Source organism: Martes martes (assembly GCF_963455335.1).
Source record: "Martes martes genome assembly, chromosome: 4".
In the NCBI taxonomy this organism is placed as follows: domain Eukaryota; kingdom Metazoa; phylum Chordata; class Mammalia; order Carnivora; family Mustelidae; genus Martes; species Martes martes.
This window is the reverse complement of record NC_137891.1, coordinates 165486384-165506872: the sequence shown is the minus strand read 5'-3', so window position 1 is coordinate 165506872 and position 20489 is coordinate 165486384.

Below are 20489 nucleotides of genomic sequence, written 5' to 3'. Positions count from 1 at the left end.
TGTAAGTCCAAAGAACCTAGTGAAGGTTAAGCCTATAATCCCCAGGTGCATTTTCCACCAAATAGAAGAGTGAGTTGGCGCTTCGTATAATCTTCTGTTTTGCTCTGATAGGTGTTCTTTTTCCAAAATATCCCTGGTTCTCCCACTTCGAAAATCCTCTGAGGGAGGCCAGCCCCTCCTTCCAAATCTCTGTGAGTGAAGTCCTTAGCAGCCACGGTACCAACATCACTTTGACCTTGTGTAGATAGTAGGCTTCTTCGTGGCTCACAAGAGCTATAGCACTTCCCGGTGGCCACGTTCTCGGACCCCTCAGGCATCTCCTGGACTCATGTCAGTCTAGTGAGCCTCCACTGATGCTGCTCCTCTCTGGCCCTATACACAGAAGTTTTCCTACTTCTTTGATATTTCAATTGCTTCTCATCCTATTTTACTGATTATTGTCAATGGCATGGGCACAGCATTGTTTACATGTTTCCTGATTCACTCTTGGTGCTTTACAATCATGCCATTATGCTGTTGTCGAAAGGTGTATCCCATTTTCACTTGCAACATCCATTTTCTCACCACTTCCAATTTCTGAAATTATTATGCCACTTTGGTTTCCATCGTAACCATATGTCTCTTCTAACTAGCATTTTCAACACGCGCCCTCGCTGCTTCTCCACTTATTGGCCATGATGATAACGATGTTTATAAAACACCATCAGTCTAAGCAGGAACTCAGTAAACATTCCCTAATAAATCAAGGGACAACCGTGCCAACCACTGTTGCCACCTCTTGGTGGCAGGAAGAGTTGACATGCTTTTGCTGTGAAGAAGGGCACAGCAAACTTTATTTATAAATAAAGTTTTATTGGAACACTACCATGTCTATTGTATGTGTCAGCTCTCAAGTTAAAAATGGCAGTGTTGAATAGTTGTAACAGATATCATGCGGTCCTCAAAGCCTGGAGTATTTATGATCTTTGCAGGAAAAGTTTGCCAATCCCTGCTCTGAAGCATTTATGGAAACCAATAACTTTAAAGTTTGTAAGTGGAGGAATATACAGCTTGAGACCCTGGGTGATTCAGATAAATGACCCTCGTGAAGCCCATTTGCATGAGAACCTTTGAAAGAATTCATCCTAAGGAGGGTAGGACCTAAATTCAAATGGCCTGACCCAGTCAGAAAGTTTTAGCCAATGCACAGGAGAAAATTTCTCATTACTACATAGTGGCTCTAACTCCAATCCATCCTTAGCCCATTTCCATGGATACATGTCTGGATCTTGGAGGGAAGAGGGTTTATCTCAGTCAGCTATAGCCTAAATAATTCTGCATAACAAACCATCTCAATACTCAGTCACACACAGGCATAAGGATTCATTCCTCTCTCTAGCATGTACAGGTTGAGAAAGGAGGTTCTGCCTCAAGCCACAGGTCTGCTGTGTCTGGTGCTGTCCCCCATATCTCTCCTTCTTCCAGGACAGTGGACTACCCAGGAAGGCATATTCTTCTCCTGTCAGTGGCCAAAGCCCAAGAAGGCAAGTCCAACTGCATGAGCATATTTCAAGTCTTTGCTTGTTTTACATCTGCTACTGTCCCATTAGCCAACGCAAGTCACAGGGCTAAGCCCAGCATTAATGGCTGGGAAATACACTCCTTTCATATAGGTTTGGGAGAAGGAAATGAATATTTGCTGAATGATAAGATACTTCAGTAAAGACTGGAAAGACTGTTTCATCAAGCTCTACAGAACTTAGGGATGGCTCCAAGACAGTGCCATATAAAGGAGAGAAAAGCTTTCTCTTTTTCTTTCCACCTTCACAGCAGACCTCACTCTGCTTTGGCACTCAGGACCGTCCCTTAAGAGATGGCAACAGTTAGCCAGTGAAGCAACAGTGAGGCAAGGGTGGGCCTGGTGGACACCCCTAGGCAGTGCAGAGGAGCAGGGGAGCTCAGTAGGCTACCCAGGAGCGCCCAGCAGAAGAGGACCTGTAGATTCCAACACCTGCAGAGAGGCGGAAGTGCCTACAGGGGTCAGCCATGCCCAGTGGAGCGGCAGCACCCCCTAGAGGAGAACATGGTACTCAGTAAAAAGGCAGCAGGAAATCCTGTCATTTTTCACAGGAAGCTAAGGTGGGGCTGCCTGGCAGTGAAACCTGAATCGGCTCGTTGATACCCACAGATTGATGGATCCTGAATACATTTAGATTTTACAAATTGGAATCTCTGACCCCAAGTCCCAGGCTCATCAGAGCAGAGATTTCCTTAAACACACATACATGCCCACGTGTGTAAACACACACACACACACAGCACAAACACCCTTAGGTCCCACCCATTAGAGGGAAGCAGAACATTAGACTCTCATAACATTTTCTTCCTTCCTTCCTTCCTTCCTTCCTTCCTTCCTTCCTTCCATAGACTCATCAAACATAGATTCCTACCAGTGCTAACCAAGACAGGCCAGCGAACTGTATAATCCTATACCCAGGGACAAAGCAGCCTCAATTTTGGAGTCCCTGGAGTAGCGCATTGAAATGCATCTTTGTAGAGGAAGCTCTTCCCTGCTCTCCATCTGTCCAGCCCCACCAAGCCTTGTAGCTGGTGATCATTAAGCAGTAAGCAGTCTTAATGGTGGCTAATGGTGGGCTTAAGTACTCATTACTCGAAGGAACTCCTGGGGTTGGCTCACTTACATGTATTGAGTGGTCCTACAGACCCATGGAACCGCTTCTCCTAATGAGATCGACCAAACACTGAATTAGACTCCAGGAAATAGCTGGGAAGGGGAGGGGAGTCCTGCCAAGGCCCTTTGTCCAGGCCCAATGTAAGAGCACAGTCTCCTTTGCTATTCCCTCTGGCAAGGGCCATGCTCTAGGTGCTCTTAGTAGTTGATAGTTAAGGCTGCCTCGACCTCCACCTTCAACTCTGCTCCACCTCAGTCACCATTCCCATGACAACACACTACAGTTCGTGCTCACCCAGAACTGTCTTGCCTCAGAAATCCATTCTGCTCAGACTATTGGCCCCCCAGCTCTCACCTTCTTCCCAACTCCCTGCCTTTCCTCTGACATTCTCTATCCTGGTCATGACCACATGTTTCTCCCTAGTGTTCAAGCCAGACACCTAGGTATCATTTGCAATACCTTCCTCTCCCTGGATCTCTCATATCATCAATCCATTCCAAGTCCTGCTGACTCTTCCTCTTAAACATCTCTTTAATCTGCCCACTCCTCCCCACCTTCTTCGTCTGACTTTCTATCGTCTCTTGCTTGGACCGCTTCAGGAGACCGCAATGGCAGGGATCCCGTTGCATCCATCTTGGTGTCTCAAATATTGCACCTATGTCTGCCCAAGATAAGAACTCAGAAAATTCTGGCTAAATGAATGAGTGAGTGAATGAATGAATGAATAGATAGATAGATAAAAGGGCCAGAACGTATTTAAGAGAAATTGTTCTCAGCTGTTTCCTTTCCTTAATACTGGCTGAATGTACTTGGACTAGTCCCTTCTCTACTTTGAGCCTGTTCCCCCACCTGTTAAACAGAGATAATGCCATCACAGTTAGGGTTGTTATAAAGATGAAAAGAAGTAATGCTAAAAGAATTGTGTTCTGCTCCTAATAAAACTCTGAGTAACAATGACCTAAGCCAAGTGGAATTTTTCTTTCTTCACTGTTAAGAAGCCAGGAAGACGCTGTTGCTAGCATTGGCCCAGAAGAAGACTTTTATGATATTCTTGGCCTTTTCCTTATGATTAAGTCACACGTACAGAAGAGCAGTCGTACCTCCAACATCAGCTCACATTCCAAGTACAAAGAGGGGAAAATGCCAAGGGCAAAGAACAGAAGGGGTAGATGTCAACTGAGGTGGCTCCTTTTAGACAGCTCCACACACTTACAATTTAGTTAAGAAGTAAAGCTTTGGACCAGATACCAAACATCTGCTTGAATGATTATCAGTCAAGGTTCTTCATTGCTAGCACTGGAAACATCTCTGGCCATATTTATTTTTTAAAAAGAATTTCTTGGAATGGTATTGAAGGCTCAGAAAATTACTAGGAGACTAGGGGACAGGGTTAGAAAATAAGCAAGAACCAAGGGCTCCCCCAAGGGCCAAGCACAGGAAATGATCTCGCCAGGATACTCTGGCCACTACAGCAGGAAACCACTGATACTATCCATAGCCACTGCTACCACTAGACACCACACAGCTACGACAAATGAATTCCCAACCATGGTTCCCCCTCACTTCTTCCTTCTTTCCTTTCTCCCTTCCTCCCTTCCTCCCTTCCTTCCTAGCTTCCTGTCTTTCTGCCTTTCTTTCCTCCTTTCTTTCTTTTTTTCACAATTTGCTCCAGAGTCAAAGTCCTGGGCAGAGCCCTGTGCATCAGTAAGGATCTTGGCAGGGAATGGCCGCCAAGCAGACAATAAATCAAGGAGCTATTTCTAAAGGAATGGGAAAGGTGTAGGGAAACCATGAGAAGGGTCAGCATTCTGGGGTTCAAAACAGCAAGGTGCTATGATCACCTGAAGAGGCAAGAAAGGGGGTGGTTACTGAAACCCAGAATGTCCCATTCTCTTAGGTCATTAGGTCCAGCTTTCCCAACCAGTATACCAGTACTTCTCAAATGTGGTCCCCGGACCAGCACAAGCAGCAGCATCTGTGAACTTGTTAGAAATGTAAATGCTTGGGCCCTACCCCAGAGCTGCTGATTCAGAAACTTTGGGGGTGGGATCAAGCCATCTGTGCCCTCTAAATGATTCTGATCCTCAAGTTTGAGAAACACTTTAGCACGCCAAAGTTTGGCAAACTTTGTCAGTGAAGAGCCAGATTGTAAATATTTTAAGCTTTGAAGGCCATACAGTCTCTGTCTCAACGACTCAACTCTGCCTCTGTAGGGTAAAAGCAGCTCTAGACAGCACATAATGTAAGCACAGCTGTGTTCCAATAAAACTTTACTTACAGCAACAGCGATTTGAATTTCATATAGTTTTAATGCATCACCAAATATTACTCTTCTTCTCAATTTTTTCAACTATTAAAAAAGATAAAAAACCAACCTTAGCACCCGGGTTACACACAAACACACAGTGAGCTGGATGTGACCCACAGGGGCAGTTTGTCGACCCCTGGAGTTGATTGCTAATACCACCCATGGAGTTTGATCTGGAATGTTCTATTGTGAATCCTAGGGGAACACATCCACGGCAATGAATTGGAAGAAAGTGTACGAACTTTATTCTCCTCCTCCCTCTATCTTCTGTCAGTGGTCCCCAGGGGCTAAACTGCTTCCTGAGATGCAAAGCAAGGCAGAGAAGGCTGGGGAATAGATCTGCGGATCTGGGGGTGGCATATGGATGATTTCATCACTCCCCAGGCAGAGACTAGAGGAGGGAGACGTCCCTCCTTCAGTTCCCTGGAGGGGACGCTGGTTCCCAAAAGAAGGGGCAGGGTGTAGCAAAAATGGAACATAACAATCCACTACAATTGTACGTTTTCATCAAGCTTGAGTCAGTTGTCTTGGAGTCCTGTTGATACAGCCCAAATGTCACTCAGACTGGATGAAGAAAAGTCACAGCCACCACTGAGTTAGAAAGATAGCCCTCCCCCACCTCCCGTGTGCCCAGGAAGGGTTCCCAGAGCACCCCTGGCTAGATGGACTTCAGACCCCTTCAAAGCATGGGTGTGCATGCGTCCATCTGTACACATTGTCCAACTTCAGCCGAAGGAGCAGACCAGGATTCAGCACAAGCAACTGGGCATCATTTTTTTTTCATTTTTTCATTTTTTCCCTGGACACTCAGCACTGAAATCAATGACAGTGTTTCACGCCCAAGGGGTATCCTTCTCAGCAGTTCACTTGGGACATTAACCAGCCCTCAAGCCTCCTGTTAGGCCAAGGCCACCTTGGGGACCATAGCTGTAAACAATCTTGTGTATACACATACATCACACTCAGTACACAATGACCATCATCACACCTGCACGTCTGAAAGATTCCCCCAGACAGCTCAGCATAAGCAATGCTACACATGCTCGTACACAAATACAGACATGTGTATCTTTTTTTCAAAGAGAATTGTGCTACAGAAAACACTATAAGCTATCTACTTAAAAGCCCAGAGGCCCTGTGTGGGAGGCAGGTCAGGGACTTGGTGAGAGGAGGAAGCTTGAAACCAGACATAAATGGAGTGGAGGCAGTCAGGTTTATCCTAAAGTTGTTTTATGCCTCAAACAATAGCCATTGACATCTCAGAAGGTAGGGAACGGGGAAGCAAGCATCTTACACTATCCACTTAGTGGAATGGCTATCTGGAAATGCATTCTGGAGAAAAAGAGGGACTAAGAAGGATCTATCTATAACAAAGACAGCCTCAATGCTACAGACACCCAGATCTGAGTTCCTACTGCACAGATTAGCTGTGTGACCTTGGGCAAGCTACCTCACCAGGTTTATAATCAGGGCTACTGTTCAGCAAGATGTCCAATAGGAAGTACTTAGCATGGAGTAGGCATTCAACAAAATGCCATTTCTCTTTTCTCCTCCTTCCTATGGAGGGAAAGAAAGGGACCTGAAACTCCTTCTCCAGGAAACACTGAGCCTTATCTCACACACTCAAGTTATCACATCCTGGCCGTTCTACCATAATTTCATTTCTGTTCCTAACTTGATCCATCCTGGGATGTTGGAACTGCTTTTGCTCCTGCTGTTTTGGGTCTCTGTCTACTTTTTAGCTCTAGTAGTGGAATTCTACTTTCTGTCTGCAAGCCCTGAAGTCCATCCTGCCTCAAGTCCATCCTGCCTGTTCCCTGTTTGTTTCTCCCTCCCTCTTTCATTCCTTCCAACCTCCTTTCCTTCCTCTTTTTCTTCCCTCTCTCGTCTCTATGACAGCTATAGAGTATCCGCAGCCCATCCTGTGCCGAGCTTGCAGCTTAAAGCATTGTCCCAGAAACAAGACAAATGTGGTCCTGGATCTCAAGGGCCTTCAGTCAAGTAGGAGAGACAGACAATGAACAAATATATAACAGGATGTTTAAATGAAAGCATTAGCCAGGGCACCAAGAGACAATAGCTCCCATATTTCAAAGAAGGTGCTAGACCATATGTAGAATTTACAAAGGAGGTTGTCAAAGGCAGTATCACATCAAGTGTACATGCAGGTCAAAAGTTGGATTTGGGGGAAATATTTTAGCCAAGAATTTCTTGGTATGAGCTGTGCGGTACAGTCCATCCTCTCCCAGGGAGAGGAGTGGGGAGTGGTGGTAATCATAGCTACTGCTCACCAGTGTTGGGTTTTTCCTCTACTACTGGGCACCAGAGATATTGTACCCCGTCTGCCTGCCTTGGAGTTAGAGATGACGGCATAATTTGCTTTGGCCAACAAATTTCATGGCAGAGTACAGCCCTCCATCCCCCTCTTCCCTCACTGTAGCAACTGTAGAAGCATTCTTATTATTTAATTCTACCGAAGCTCTTCAACCCATCAATATGTATGCCAAGTGTTTAAAAGAGAAAATATTGACAATATCTGAATGAATACCTAACATCTAGTGAAGGTAACAATCATTTTCTCACATGAAGCAAAAGTGAAGTGTTCACTAAAAATACTTTTTCCCCCCGTGTCACATTTTTTTAAATTGTGGTAAAATATATATAACATGAAATTTACCACTTGAACCATTTGTATGTGTACAGTTCAGTGACATATATCCACCCCGTCGTGCAGCCACCGTGGATGGGTGATGACCACCATCATCCATCTCCAGAATGTTTTCTGTAGATGCATTTTCGATATGGAGATGCCCTAGACTGAAGCAGCCTGGAATGCCAAGTGAACACTTGGAGGACAACGGCCCATAAGGGTTTCTGGAGCCGCAGGGGACTGAAAGCCAGAAATGAACTTGTGTGGTATTAAACACTTCGGTTGGATGCTATTAATTCAGCAAAACCTAGCCTGGTCTGATGAATGCAGAGATGCTACCTTCTAACCCCAGGGTGACAGGAGAGTGGCTTTGAGAGACCACTTGGAAAACTTAAATGGGATCCCTGTAGTCTCAACTTGAGAAATCCAAATGTCAAGAGGCTGGCTGCAGCAGCCTGTAGTGCAGAAGAGAGGGCTACAGTTTGGGAAGAAACTTGCTTCCAGAGCGTATCAGTGCACAGGAATGACAAAGGTTTAACCAGACTCCAAAATGAGTTAAGTGGGAGAGTGAGCCAGTGTGGAGTTCTTCTAAAGTCCTGTCCAGAAGGGAAAACAGTCACTGCTGGGTATCCAGGAGAAAGCAAATAGCCAAAATAAAATGCATGTGTTCTAGACTGGTGAAAGATCCCCAAGTGACGAGCTGGGCATCTCCAACACCCCCACAAAAGCACCCATCCAAGAAAGAGTTCACCTGCATTATCTGCCAAGTTCAGAGAGTGTTGAAGCTGGTCACCTCCATGAAAACAGTCGAGTGAGACTCCTCTGCTTCCCTTACCTCTCCTGACACTCCTTTCCTGGCACTCTCCTGGCACTCCTCTGTCCCATGACTGGCAAGGTGAGGGAGGAGTAGAACTACCAGGTGAAGACAGGAGAATACACCAACCCTATACATCTCCTTTCCCCACTGCTTGCAGCCTGCAGCAGTCCCCAGTGGAGAAGACAGTGTCCCTTTAAGAAAGATGGCGGTCGGTGCTGCAGATTCTAATTACTAAGTTAGAAATAGAGTCGGAACGTAAAGAATGCATAGAACTTTGTACGGCTTAATAACAGCCGTAGCTATCAGGGGCCCAGCTGAGTTTTCATCCAGAGGCAAGTGAACGAGCCCCCACAGAATGGATTTAAACTGGGACAGCGGAGGACGAAAATAAAGTTGCTTTATGATTCCATCCCACAAGTCATGCTTATTCAACATAATGATACAAATAAATCTACAAATATTTTCCAAGATCAGCCAAGTCAGGTAAAATATTTGATGGGAGTTGTTATGGCTAAAGACATTATTTGTGAACAAAAATAAGAACTGGTTAGCCACAATCCCAGAACAAGAGGAAAACTCCTGGAATGACCGTGCCACTCAGGTCACTGTGTTCCATGGCCTTGACCCTTCTGTTTCCAGGGGCATATTTGTGGCAAAGGCAGAGGCTGATTCTTCAGGATGTCTTAGCTCTGCACAATTCAGCTTTCAAATCACATAATTTAATCCTGTTATTAGAATTGCACATGTGCCAGGTGTGATGGAAATGGTCCATTGGCTTTCTGCATCCATTCCCATCTCCTTCTTCTGGGCATACCGGAAAGGCTAGAAATTTTTTTTTTTTTAAACCTAAATTTCCCAGACTCCCTTAAAGGTTGTTCTGGGTAAGAAATAGGTTTCACCAATCAGATGCACTTAAAGGAGATATTTGCAGATAACAGTAAAGCAGACACCATCTTCCTGCTGGTGATCAAGGAGGTAAAGACACCAGTAGGCCTTTGTCAGAGTATGTATTAGTGTCCAGAAAACAGTGGTGATATCAGAGGCAGATACAGCAAACACCAAGTCATGGGTCATATAGCTGTGCACTCTTGGACTCAGTGATTTCAGAGTCAATTGCCTGAGCTCCCATAATCTAGATTTATCAAACGTAACAGCTCTTCTGATAGATCCCTGCTATTGGAAGTCATACCTAGAGGTCCAGCTTAGAGTCTCTCCTCCAACTCTTCCAACAATTTGAGAAGCATCTAATTCCTCATAATAAATAAAGCTCTTTCTTCTTTTTTTTTTAAATTAAATTTTTTATTTATTTTCAGCATAACAGTATTCATTGTTTTTTCACCACACCCAGTGCTCCATGCAATCTGTGCCCTCCCCAATACCCACCACCTGGTTCCCCCACCCTCCCACCCCCGCCCCTTCAAAACCCTCAGGTTGTTTTTCAGAGTCCATAGTCTCTCATGGTTCACCTCCCCTTTCTTCTTTTTTTTTTTTTAAGATTTTATTTATTTATTTGACAGACAGAGATCACAAGTAGGCAGAGAGGCAGGCAGAGAGAGAGGAGGAAGCAGGCTCCCTGCTGAGCAGAGAGCCCAATGTGGGGCTCGATCCCAGGACCCTGGGATCATGACCCGAGCCAAAAGCAGAGGCTTTAACCCACTGAGCCACCCAGGCGCCCCAAGCTCTTTCTTCTTAAAACATCCAGAGTTTCTGTTCCCAGCACTGAACCCTCACTTAGACATGAGAGTACCTTCTGACAGTAATCTAACTTCTCATTTTGCATGGCCTCAGAGAAGGCTCTTGTCAGAACACAAAAGTAACCATTCCCCTGAGAAGTAACATTTCTCAATGAGGTCTAATGTCATACATCAGAGTCTTATAAAGTTCATTGACATAAGTCAGTATTCCTAAGTGTGAGTAATTCTGTGTCATGGAATTCTGTTGCTATACATGATTTGGCCTAAGTCCGGACAGGGATGAATTCCCCCCAAGGGACATGCCACTTTGTAAGGCCTTGGGGAAACAGGACATTTAGCTTTCTGTTGGCACCTCAACTTTGCACATACTTCAACATTCAAATGTCCCGTAAGTCCTTGGTTCCTTCCTCGTCTCCATATTGCTACTCCACTTCTGGTAAGAGCAGCCTTAACAGGCTCTGCTGCTCTTGTAGCAGATCTGGACAACCTGACCATGACCTCCATCCTTCATCTGCTTCCTCCTCCTGCTGCTGCTTCCTGCCATGACAAAATCACCACACAGCACAATGGCCTAGTTAGTGGCCCATCAGGAAACTCTGTCACTTTGGCTGGAAAAGCCCAGTGCTCAGGCATTTCCACCCAGGCAAAACACACCCAAGAAACAAAGCGTTTTGGGTGTCCCTCAACCACAGCAGGGATTCATGTATCAAAGTCAGCAGAGACCACCCTGACAATTCTCTCTTAACCATTCCTTTGCAGTTTTCTATGTGAGCTCCTGAAACAGTAGATGATTTTGAAGATGGACACTGTCCTATTTGTCTTTACATTCCCAACACCTAGCTTTGGACCATGCAGAGAGTAAATGTTTAGTGATGGTTTGTTGAATGAATGAATGAATGAATGAATGACACTCTTTTTTCTCTGCTTCTTTTCTTTCCACTCTCCCCTTGCACTTTATATACCAGTCACACAGGATAGCTTTCATTCTCTGCTCTCTCCCAACTTCTCCTCATATATCCTGTTCCCCCCATATACTACATACATCTCCACCTTCAAGTCACTGCTTACACCTCCCCTTCTACAGGAAACTTCCCTGGATTCTTAGACTAGTTTCTCCCATTAGACATTCTCATAGTTGCCTTTACTTCCTTCCTCACAGCACTCCTCATCCTTGAATGTAACTAACTTGTCCAAGTATCTGTCTTCCACCACTATAGGTAAGCTGCAAGAAGGTAGTGGACCAGACACCAAAAATACTTACAGAATGGATAATAAATTTCTCTTTCAAATGCATGCTTTAAGAGTTCAGACCTTTCTCCCAAGTACTCTCAGCCAGATTCTCTAACCACAGAGTATAGAAGGAAACACCAGTCTATATCTTTGTCCTCCTAGAGGACAGCCCACCTTGTCCCTGGTCTGCTACCAGGTCTGTCATGCTGAACTCACCCACCAGGTACCACTGGTCTCTTGGGGATTGATATTTGTGTTATCTTTTATGCTGTGTTTAGTACAGCAGTTTGCTTTGACTTTTTCTCTATTTTCCTTTTATTATGCCATTTTTAGCCTATTTCATTCCTTTTTATTGTGTTTTTCTCCTGTTTTCCTTATTACTATTTAAGAAGAAGTTCCAGTGTAAGACAGTGTAGCTCTAAGCAGCTGACTTGTCCTAAATCATGAAGGCTAAAATGTCACTCCTCTTCTCCTCCCATCCCTCCCCACCAGCTGGAATTACAGAACCATTTCCTGTGTCCAAAGGAAACTTTCTGGTCCGGTCCTGAGAGAGTCCCTGGGCAGTAAAGACTTCTCAATGGGATAGTAAAAACTTTCCCACCACATGTCACTACATATGATCACAAAGGAGGACAAAAGGCCAGGATTCCCTGGCCCCAGAATGCAAATAAGTGCAGCCTCTGATGACTATCCTATTGTCTGTGTAGCCATCTGTGTTTCCCCAGAGCCAGGCTCAGGGGACTTCATCTCTGAAGAGTCAGAAAATCTCTCTATGTAGTGGATAAATTAACAGAATTAAGGAATGAGCAAACAAATGAGAGAATGAATAGATAGATGGGTGGATGGTAGGTGGATGAACTAATGAACAATTGAATAAATAAAAAAATAAAACAAACTGTGGAAAGAACCAAGATGCCCTTCATCGGATGAATGGATAAGGAAGATGTGGTCCATATACACTATGGAGTATTATGCCTCCATCAGAAAGGACGAATACCCAACTTTTGTAGCAACATGGACGGGACTGGAAGAGATTATGCTGAGTGAAATAAGTCAAGCAGAGAGAGTCAACTATCATATGGTTTCACTTATTTGTTGAGCATAACAAATAATATGGAGGACAAGCGTAGATGGAGAGGAGAAGGGAGTTGAGGGAAATTGGAAGGGGAGGTGAACCATGAGAGACTATGGACTCTGAAAAACAATCTGAGGATTTTGAAGGGGCGGGGGGTGGGAGGTTGGGGGAACCAGGTGGTGGGTATAGGGAGAGCACAGATTGCATGGAGCACTGGGTGTGGTGAAAAAAACAATGAATACTGTTACACTGAAAATAAATAAAATTTAAAAAAAAAGAAATGAGTGAACCAATGAATAAATAAAAGGATGAATAAATGGAGGAGATGGGCAGAGATATGGATGAATGAGTGAGTGAGAAAGTGAATAAGTGAATTAGCAGATCAGTGGTTAAATGAATGAGCAGGTGAATGAAGATAAATGAGTAAATGATAAATGAGTTTGACTGAGCCCTATAACTCAAGCATAAACCAGGAATGAATTCCTAGCAGGAACCGTAAACCAAACAATTCCAGAAAATGGAACCAGATACTAAAAATACAATAAAGAAATTAAAAACAAAAGCTGTCATCAATACAGCGCTCATTGATCAGTGTCCAGAATCAATATGCACCTAAATGAGTCTCCCACATGGCCTCTTGGCCCCACCCATTGACCATCACTAGAGCTATGGACATTTCCTGAAAAAAAGACTGAGAGATAGTGTGTGAGTGTTGAAAGGTTGTTTACCTTAGTTGTTCTTGAGAGTCACAACTGGGAGCTTTCAAAAAGTGATAATGCCTGATCCCCACCCCCAAAGATTCTGATTGACCTGGACTGGGGACAGAAGGAAAAGGGAGGCAGACTGCTTTGTTTGTTTCTTTTTTAATCTCCAACAGGTTTCTAATGTGTAGCCAGAGTTGAACCACTGGTAACATGGTAAATGGAATTTTGATGTGAGTCCTTAAACAAACTCATTTAGATGCCAGTGACATCCTCATGTCAAACAAAACATTAGCCTTTATGCTGTTGTTGTTGTTGTTGATGTTGTTGTTTTAACCAAGTAATATGTGAAACTTATACCCTTACTCTGCAAGGTTTCCTTCATTGCCTACCCAACCCACACCCACTGGGAGGAGCAGATTCACTGCATGAGCCTTCCTTCTTCATTTTACACTTTGATTTTACAGGGTTGGACAGTTGGCCCAGGGTCAGAGTTCCAGAGTAGAGATCAGTTGGAATAAGACTCAGGAATGGAGAGCAAAATTCTAGAAAGGAGGGAGACACAGGGGCAGAGAGGCTCAAAGACGTCCAAAAGTCATACTGCCTGCTCATTAAAAATATATTTTTACATTTCAATGTGGCTATTTTGACACAGTAACATGATGATCAACACAAAATGTCCAAATGTCTTGTTTAGAAGAAATACATGGCACATGAGCTTTTTCCATGCAAGGAAACAACAAGATCCCTGGTGACCACCTGGCCAAAGAACAGGCAGGAAATTAGGTGGAGAATAAGTCAACCACTCAGAAAATAAACACAGGGTTCTTGGTACCTGGGAACCAGAGGCCTAGGGAGGTGCTTCTCTGCTTCAAAGAAGGGGCTTATGCTTGAGCCATTGGACAATTTCCACACTGTATTTTCTGCTTCTTTCTTGTCTGGGTTGCCTTCATTTTTAGGACAGTTATTTTTGAAAGGCCATTCTACTATTTCCACCATGCCAAAGAAATGAAAGGAGAAGTATGGAGAAAAATGAAAACAGAGAAAAATCTCAAGATCCCTTGGGATGCCCAGTAAGATAGATGGGAGGTAGGGGTGAACCATTAGGAAATTGCTCACCTAGCCCCAGGTTCTAGTTCCATAAAGAAGTGGGGAGGAGAGGAATCTTAGAACTTGAAATCTGCAAGAGGTAAATTCAAGATCAATAAAAGGAAGTGCTCCTTCACACAACAGGAAAGCTTACAGAACTCATCATCCCAAGAGGAGATACAGCTGGAAAAATGAATAGGATCCCCCAACTTGCAGATATATATTGAAATTATTGAAAAAGGGTGACATGGACATCCAGGGAAACAATCCTGCTCTTCCCTTATTTGCTTTTTAGCATCCTGGACTAAGACAAGATCCTGGACTGTAGGCACCATGAAAATGACCGGTGTGGTGAGCCAGTGATTTCATGTCCAGGGTTAGCAATCGCCTAGGAAACTAACTTCCTTTTTCCCACTTCCTCCTGAAAAGTGTCAGTGACAGATTCCATCTGTTAAACACCTTCTATTTTCCAGAAATTATTACTTTACACCCACTGTTTAAATTTAAATCAAGCACCCAAAAGCACATACTGAGTACTTTTTTGTGCTCACCACTCTATGAGGTACTATGGGTGGTAGAAAATGAAAAGAATGCATCTAGATCTTTAAAGAGTCTATGATCCATGTGAGGAGATAGAATCACTATGCATAATGTATTAAACAATTGACAGAGATACAAAACTATTAGGAATGGTTGATAGATACAGGAAACCACTACATGTTTGAGGTGAGTCAAATAAGGGGACAGTGAGGGCAGAGGACTTAGCCATTCTGTGTTTTTATCTTTTTAAGGAAGAAGTCAGGCAAAGTGGTTCAGAGTAAGACCCTGGCTCTAGGCTGCCTGACTTCAAATCCCAGCCGTCCCATTTACTGGCTGTGGAATGTGACTGAGTTGCTCAGCGTCTCTGAACCTCGTTCATCTGTGAAATGCAGATAACAATACCTTCCTCATGAAACAGTCAAAGGGTTAAATGAATCAATACCCAAAGCCCGTACAACAATGCCTGGAATGTAGTAGGTGCTCAGTAAATGTTTAATATTGCTGTTTTTATCTCTAGTAAGGGCCACCATGGGGAAAGTGGTGACAGAAGTCAGGCCAAGGGCTTCCTCAGCTATCAGCTCTGGTGAAGACAAAGTTCAGATTCCTTGAACAGCCTGCAGAGTGCCACATGCACTGCCCCCTGTCTACTCCCACATCTCACCTCATGCCCTCTCCTCTCCTCCCCATGCCCTAGACATACTGCCCTTCTTGCCTCTGTTCCTCGAGTCCAACCACAAGCTCTTTTCCACCTCCCAGTTTCACACACGACTCCTTTCAGCCGGGAGCCTCACTCCCCCCGTTCCTCACATGGCTGGCTCCCGTCATCCCACAAGTCTAGCTTAAATGTCACTTCCTCAGAAAGGCTTTCTGTTGCCATCTGTATCTGTCAGGGTGCTGGCGGGAAACAATGGCACACTTGCATGAGGATAATTCAAGGAGGTTTGATAAAAGGACTATTTATAAAGGCATGGAGCAAGACAAAGGGAGACCACAAGGGACAGAGCAGAAACAACCCTAGGCTGGAAGGATGAATGAACAGGACAATGGCTACAGCCAGCCCAGGGTGATCCGGCACAGAAAAGCTAGGAGAGGAATTACTCCAACCTCATCCCCCTCTCTATATCTTGCTAGAGATGCCATTGGCTAAACCTGTTAGAATACCTACCAGATACTGGGCACACCATCCAAACTGAAGCAGGCTCCCCTTGTTGCGCTCAAAGTCAGAACCTTAATCTTTTTCTTAATCACAGTTAGAACAATTTATATTTATTATTTTACTATTTTTCCTCTCAATTTAGAGCAGCAAAATTGAAGAGGCTCAATTTTGCCCCAGAAATCCAATCCCACCCCTTTGTATCTAGATGAAGTCTGCATGATATGGACATAGGAGGATATATGATCTCTTTCTCTCCAGATGCCCTCGGAATTTACCCTCTTGACTGCCTTTCTTCTCCCTTTTTCCTCTCACATAGTCCTGGCAAATTATCTCAGAAAAATCGTGGTTAGGAATTGGGTGGGCCATTGGCAAGTTACAAGGTCACATTATGTAAGAACATGAGCAAAGGTCTCAATTTATATTTATTGAAGATCCATCTCTCATAATTGTCATGAGTTCTAGAACCAAGTTGACTTTGCTTACCATTGGATATCCATTTAGAGACATCACTGGGAACATAGTGTATAACTGACAAATGTTTGAGATGAATGGGTGAATAAAATTGCTGCTACTCAAGAAGCAATAGCAAAAGGTCCAGACTGTATTGTCCAAAGGTATACAGTGATCCCAAGCTTGATCCAGACCAGTAGACAAGAATATCAGTATGCAGAAGACCCAAACAACTGGACAGGGCTCCCATATAGGTAGAGACTTAACAGACTGGCAGAATCCTAGCTCCAGGACAGGGGTTGGCAAGAACCAGACAAGGCAGCAGGACCCCAGCTAGGGGGATCAAACCCAACGGGGAAATGGGATACTTATGAAAAAAAGCAACTCAGACTCTCTATCATAGCAATTGACAAACCAGCCATCCTCCATTCTCCACACCAGAGCCAGTGTGATTTTTCTAAACTATATATCTGAGCATGCCATTTCCCCACTGGAACACTCCCACTCACTTTCTTAACAAACATTTATTGTGTGCCTGTGATGTGCAAGCCCAACGTTCTTAAGACAATATATATGTCCGTGCTTATCTCGGCCTTTGCCTGCCTCTCCAGCCTCATCTCACACTTCCACCTGTAATATGTGTGTGTACATGCACATACACACACCCACATGCACACATGCACACACATCCCTCTCTCTTTCTCTCCACCCAGCATTCTCATACACCATTCCCTCTTTTCCTTCAGTATCTTTTCACATATAGTTCCCTCAACTGGAACACTCTTCATTTGTAGTACCCTTTCACCTGGCTAAATTTTGCTTATTCTTTGAGTCTCAGTTTAGACCTTGCTTCCTCTGGGAATTCATCTCTGATCTTCTAAGATGGAGTTAAGAGCTTCTTCTTTGGGTTTTTGGGTTTTCTCAGCACCTGGACCTTCTTCATCAGAACACTTGCCACTCTGTCATAACTGTCTCTGTAAGTTCATCTCCTACTTAGACCATGACTTTGTTAAAGTGGGGCAGAGTTTATCCAACATGGTACACCCAGCACCTAGCACAGTGTCTGGCACAAAATAGGCATTCAAAAGCATCGCTGAATAATTGAGTGGATGGATGGATGGATGGATGGTTGGATGCATGCATAGATGGGTGTGTTGGGTGGGTAGCTGGCATGTGGCTGATGTTCAGAGAAAGCTTGATTCAGCCAGTTTGGCAGAAACTCATCAAAGCCTACTAAGTAATGGGCCAAAGAGGAAGACTTGTCACTCCATGCCCAGCCATGGGGTCAAATACTCCAAAGGGACTCTGCTGAGATCCGCTTGTGGTTGGTAAGGTCTTATCACCTGTGCATGAGGAGGGTCAGGGAAGATGAGGTCAATGTTACTCAGGAAAGACTTCTTGAAAGAAGTGAATAGTGGCACTCAAAGGAAGTGATGCACGGAAGTAATAATACTGTCACAGCCTGCATTATGAATCACTTATTTTAAGTCTGGCTCTGTGTTAAGAGCTTTATATATTTTATTTCATGTAAGTGACAGAGACAGGATGTGAACCAGAGTGTAATTCAAGGGCTACACACTTAAACAATATACTACAAAGCTTGGGTGGAGAGGAAACAGGAAGATATCCCAAGCAGGGATAGCCAACAAAGACAAAGATGGCAGTAAATAAGTCTTTGACAAGATCTGGCAGAGTGTCAGCCCTCAGAGGTACAGAGAAGCAGAGGGGAGAGGACAAGAGAAACACTGACACATAAGACTGAATATCAGACTAAGAGGACCTTAGGGCTGAGCCCACAGGCAACAGGATGTCAGTGGGAATCATGATTACGTGGTGCTTGGGACCTAACTTTTGTATGTGTGGTAGTAAGAGGTGGTAGGCTGCCCCATTCAGCCCTGTGATTTTGTTTTCACTCTCAATGCAAACTAAAGCACTGACTTGGTCCTGGCTCCTGCCCCAGACCCAAAAGCTGCTTCTGTTTCCATTTGTCAACTTAAGTGGAACAAAACTCACCAACATTTGGTTAATTGCCTTGCTGGTGTGTGGAGGGGTCCATGGATCTCACAGTCATTGGCCAGGTTGGCTTTCAGAGTCACTGACCTCCAGTCTCTCCAGGATACTGAAGGGGAACCTTAATTTAATTGACCTGATTAAAAAAACAATTTCTGTGATGACTTGCATGGAAATAGGCCACTAGCAGAGAGATCTTGGTGACAAATAAAAATTCAAATGCCTGAAGAGCCTCGATAAACAACAGGTCTACCACTGGGAGCCTGATTTCCCCCTACAGTTTGGCTCACAACCAAGAGTGCCAACTTTCCTCCCAACTGTGCCCCCTGGCCAAGTGGAAACAGCCCACAAATACAGGACAGAGCTTCACAGAGATACATGGGAACATGAAAGAGAACACCCAAACCTTCCCCGAGCTCCATGTCAGAGTGGAGGGAACCATCACTTTCTTCAGCACACATGCCAGAAACTTGGGACTCCCCCCTCTTCCTCATCCATCACACCCACCGATCACCAAGTCCTGTCTATTCTAGCTCTTTATCATCTCTCAGAGAACCCACTCTTTTCCATCTATACTATCACCCCTCCATGGCTTACTATGAAACAGCTTCCTACCCATAGAATCTAAGATTGTGTGCTTAAGCCACTGTATGTGGCTTTCATGTGCCTCTCTTTATGCTCTATCATTGCCACAGGGACAGGAGATCAATGTGCATTGGGCACCCCAACAATGGAGGCAGATGGAGCAGTGATAGACGTCAGTGACCTCACACTTAACTTCGATGTCTTGCATTCATTTTCTAGGGCTACTGGAACAAATTACCACACATTTTGTAGCTTAAAATAATAGAAATTTATTTATAATGATAAATAACATGACAATCAAAATGTATATCACAATTCTGGAGGCCAGAAGTCCCAAATCAAGGTGGTAGCAGGACCACGGACCCTCCAAGCCTGGAAGACAGAGGCCTTCCTTATCTTTTAGCCTTGGGTGGCTGTCAGCTTTCCCTGGCTTGTGGCTGCATCATCCCCTCTGTCTCAGTCTTCCCAGGCCTTTTCTTCTTCTCTGCCCATGTCTTCTCTTCTTTCTCTCATAAGGACATTTGTCACTGGATTTATGGCCCACCTGATAATTAAGATGATCTCCTCTCGAGACCCTTAGCTTAATTACATCTGCAAAAACACTTTTTCCAAATAAGGTCCATTCACAGGTTCCAGGATCAGAACATGAGCATATCTTTGGGGGGCCTGACCAGAGAAAGGTGTGATGGTGGTAACTCTAGCACAGAAGAATGGTTGTAGACTGAATGCCTGTGTCGCCTCAAAATGTTGAAACTTAATCCGTAATGTGATGGTATTTGGACTTAGGGTTTTCGGGAAGTGATAAGGTCATGAGGTAGAATCTTCATTGAATGGGATTGGGGCCCTTATAAAAGCAACCCCAGAGAGTTTCCTCACCCCATCTGCCATTTGAGGGCACAGTGAGAATACTGCCATCTGTGAACCAGGAAGCAGGTTCTGACCAGACACCAAATCTGGTGGTGCCTTTATTGTGGACTTCCCAGCCTCCAGAACCATGGGAAATAAATTTCTGTTGATAATAAGCCACCCAATCTAGAGAAGTTGGTTATAGCAGTCCAAATGGATGAAGAGATAAGGACCTTTCTGGAAATATAAGTAGAAGATGAGGTATGGCAGTATAACACAGGGAGGTGACAGGAGAGGAAAGGGTGTCAGCCAATTTGTCCTTTAAAATGTACCCCAGTTTTGCACTGAAGTCCTGACTTCCCCCCTAGAAACCCTGGAAGGGACCAGAGTAGACCAGAGGCTGCGGCCTGAGCCTGTCCCTACTTCCTCCAGATCTGGGATCCTGTCACACAGCCTGCCAGCCACCAGCCCTCATCCTAAGAGCTCTGAGGCCCAAGGTCCTTAAGCCTATCTTATGAGCTTAAGGAAAGGAACTGACAGAAAGGAAACACCATAAACTTGAGAGTCTGCAGACTGGGTTTCAATCCTGTCTCAGCCACTTCCTAGTTGTTTCAGGTTCCTTGGCCATTGGAAAGGATAGTGACTTCTCCAGGATGATAGGGCACA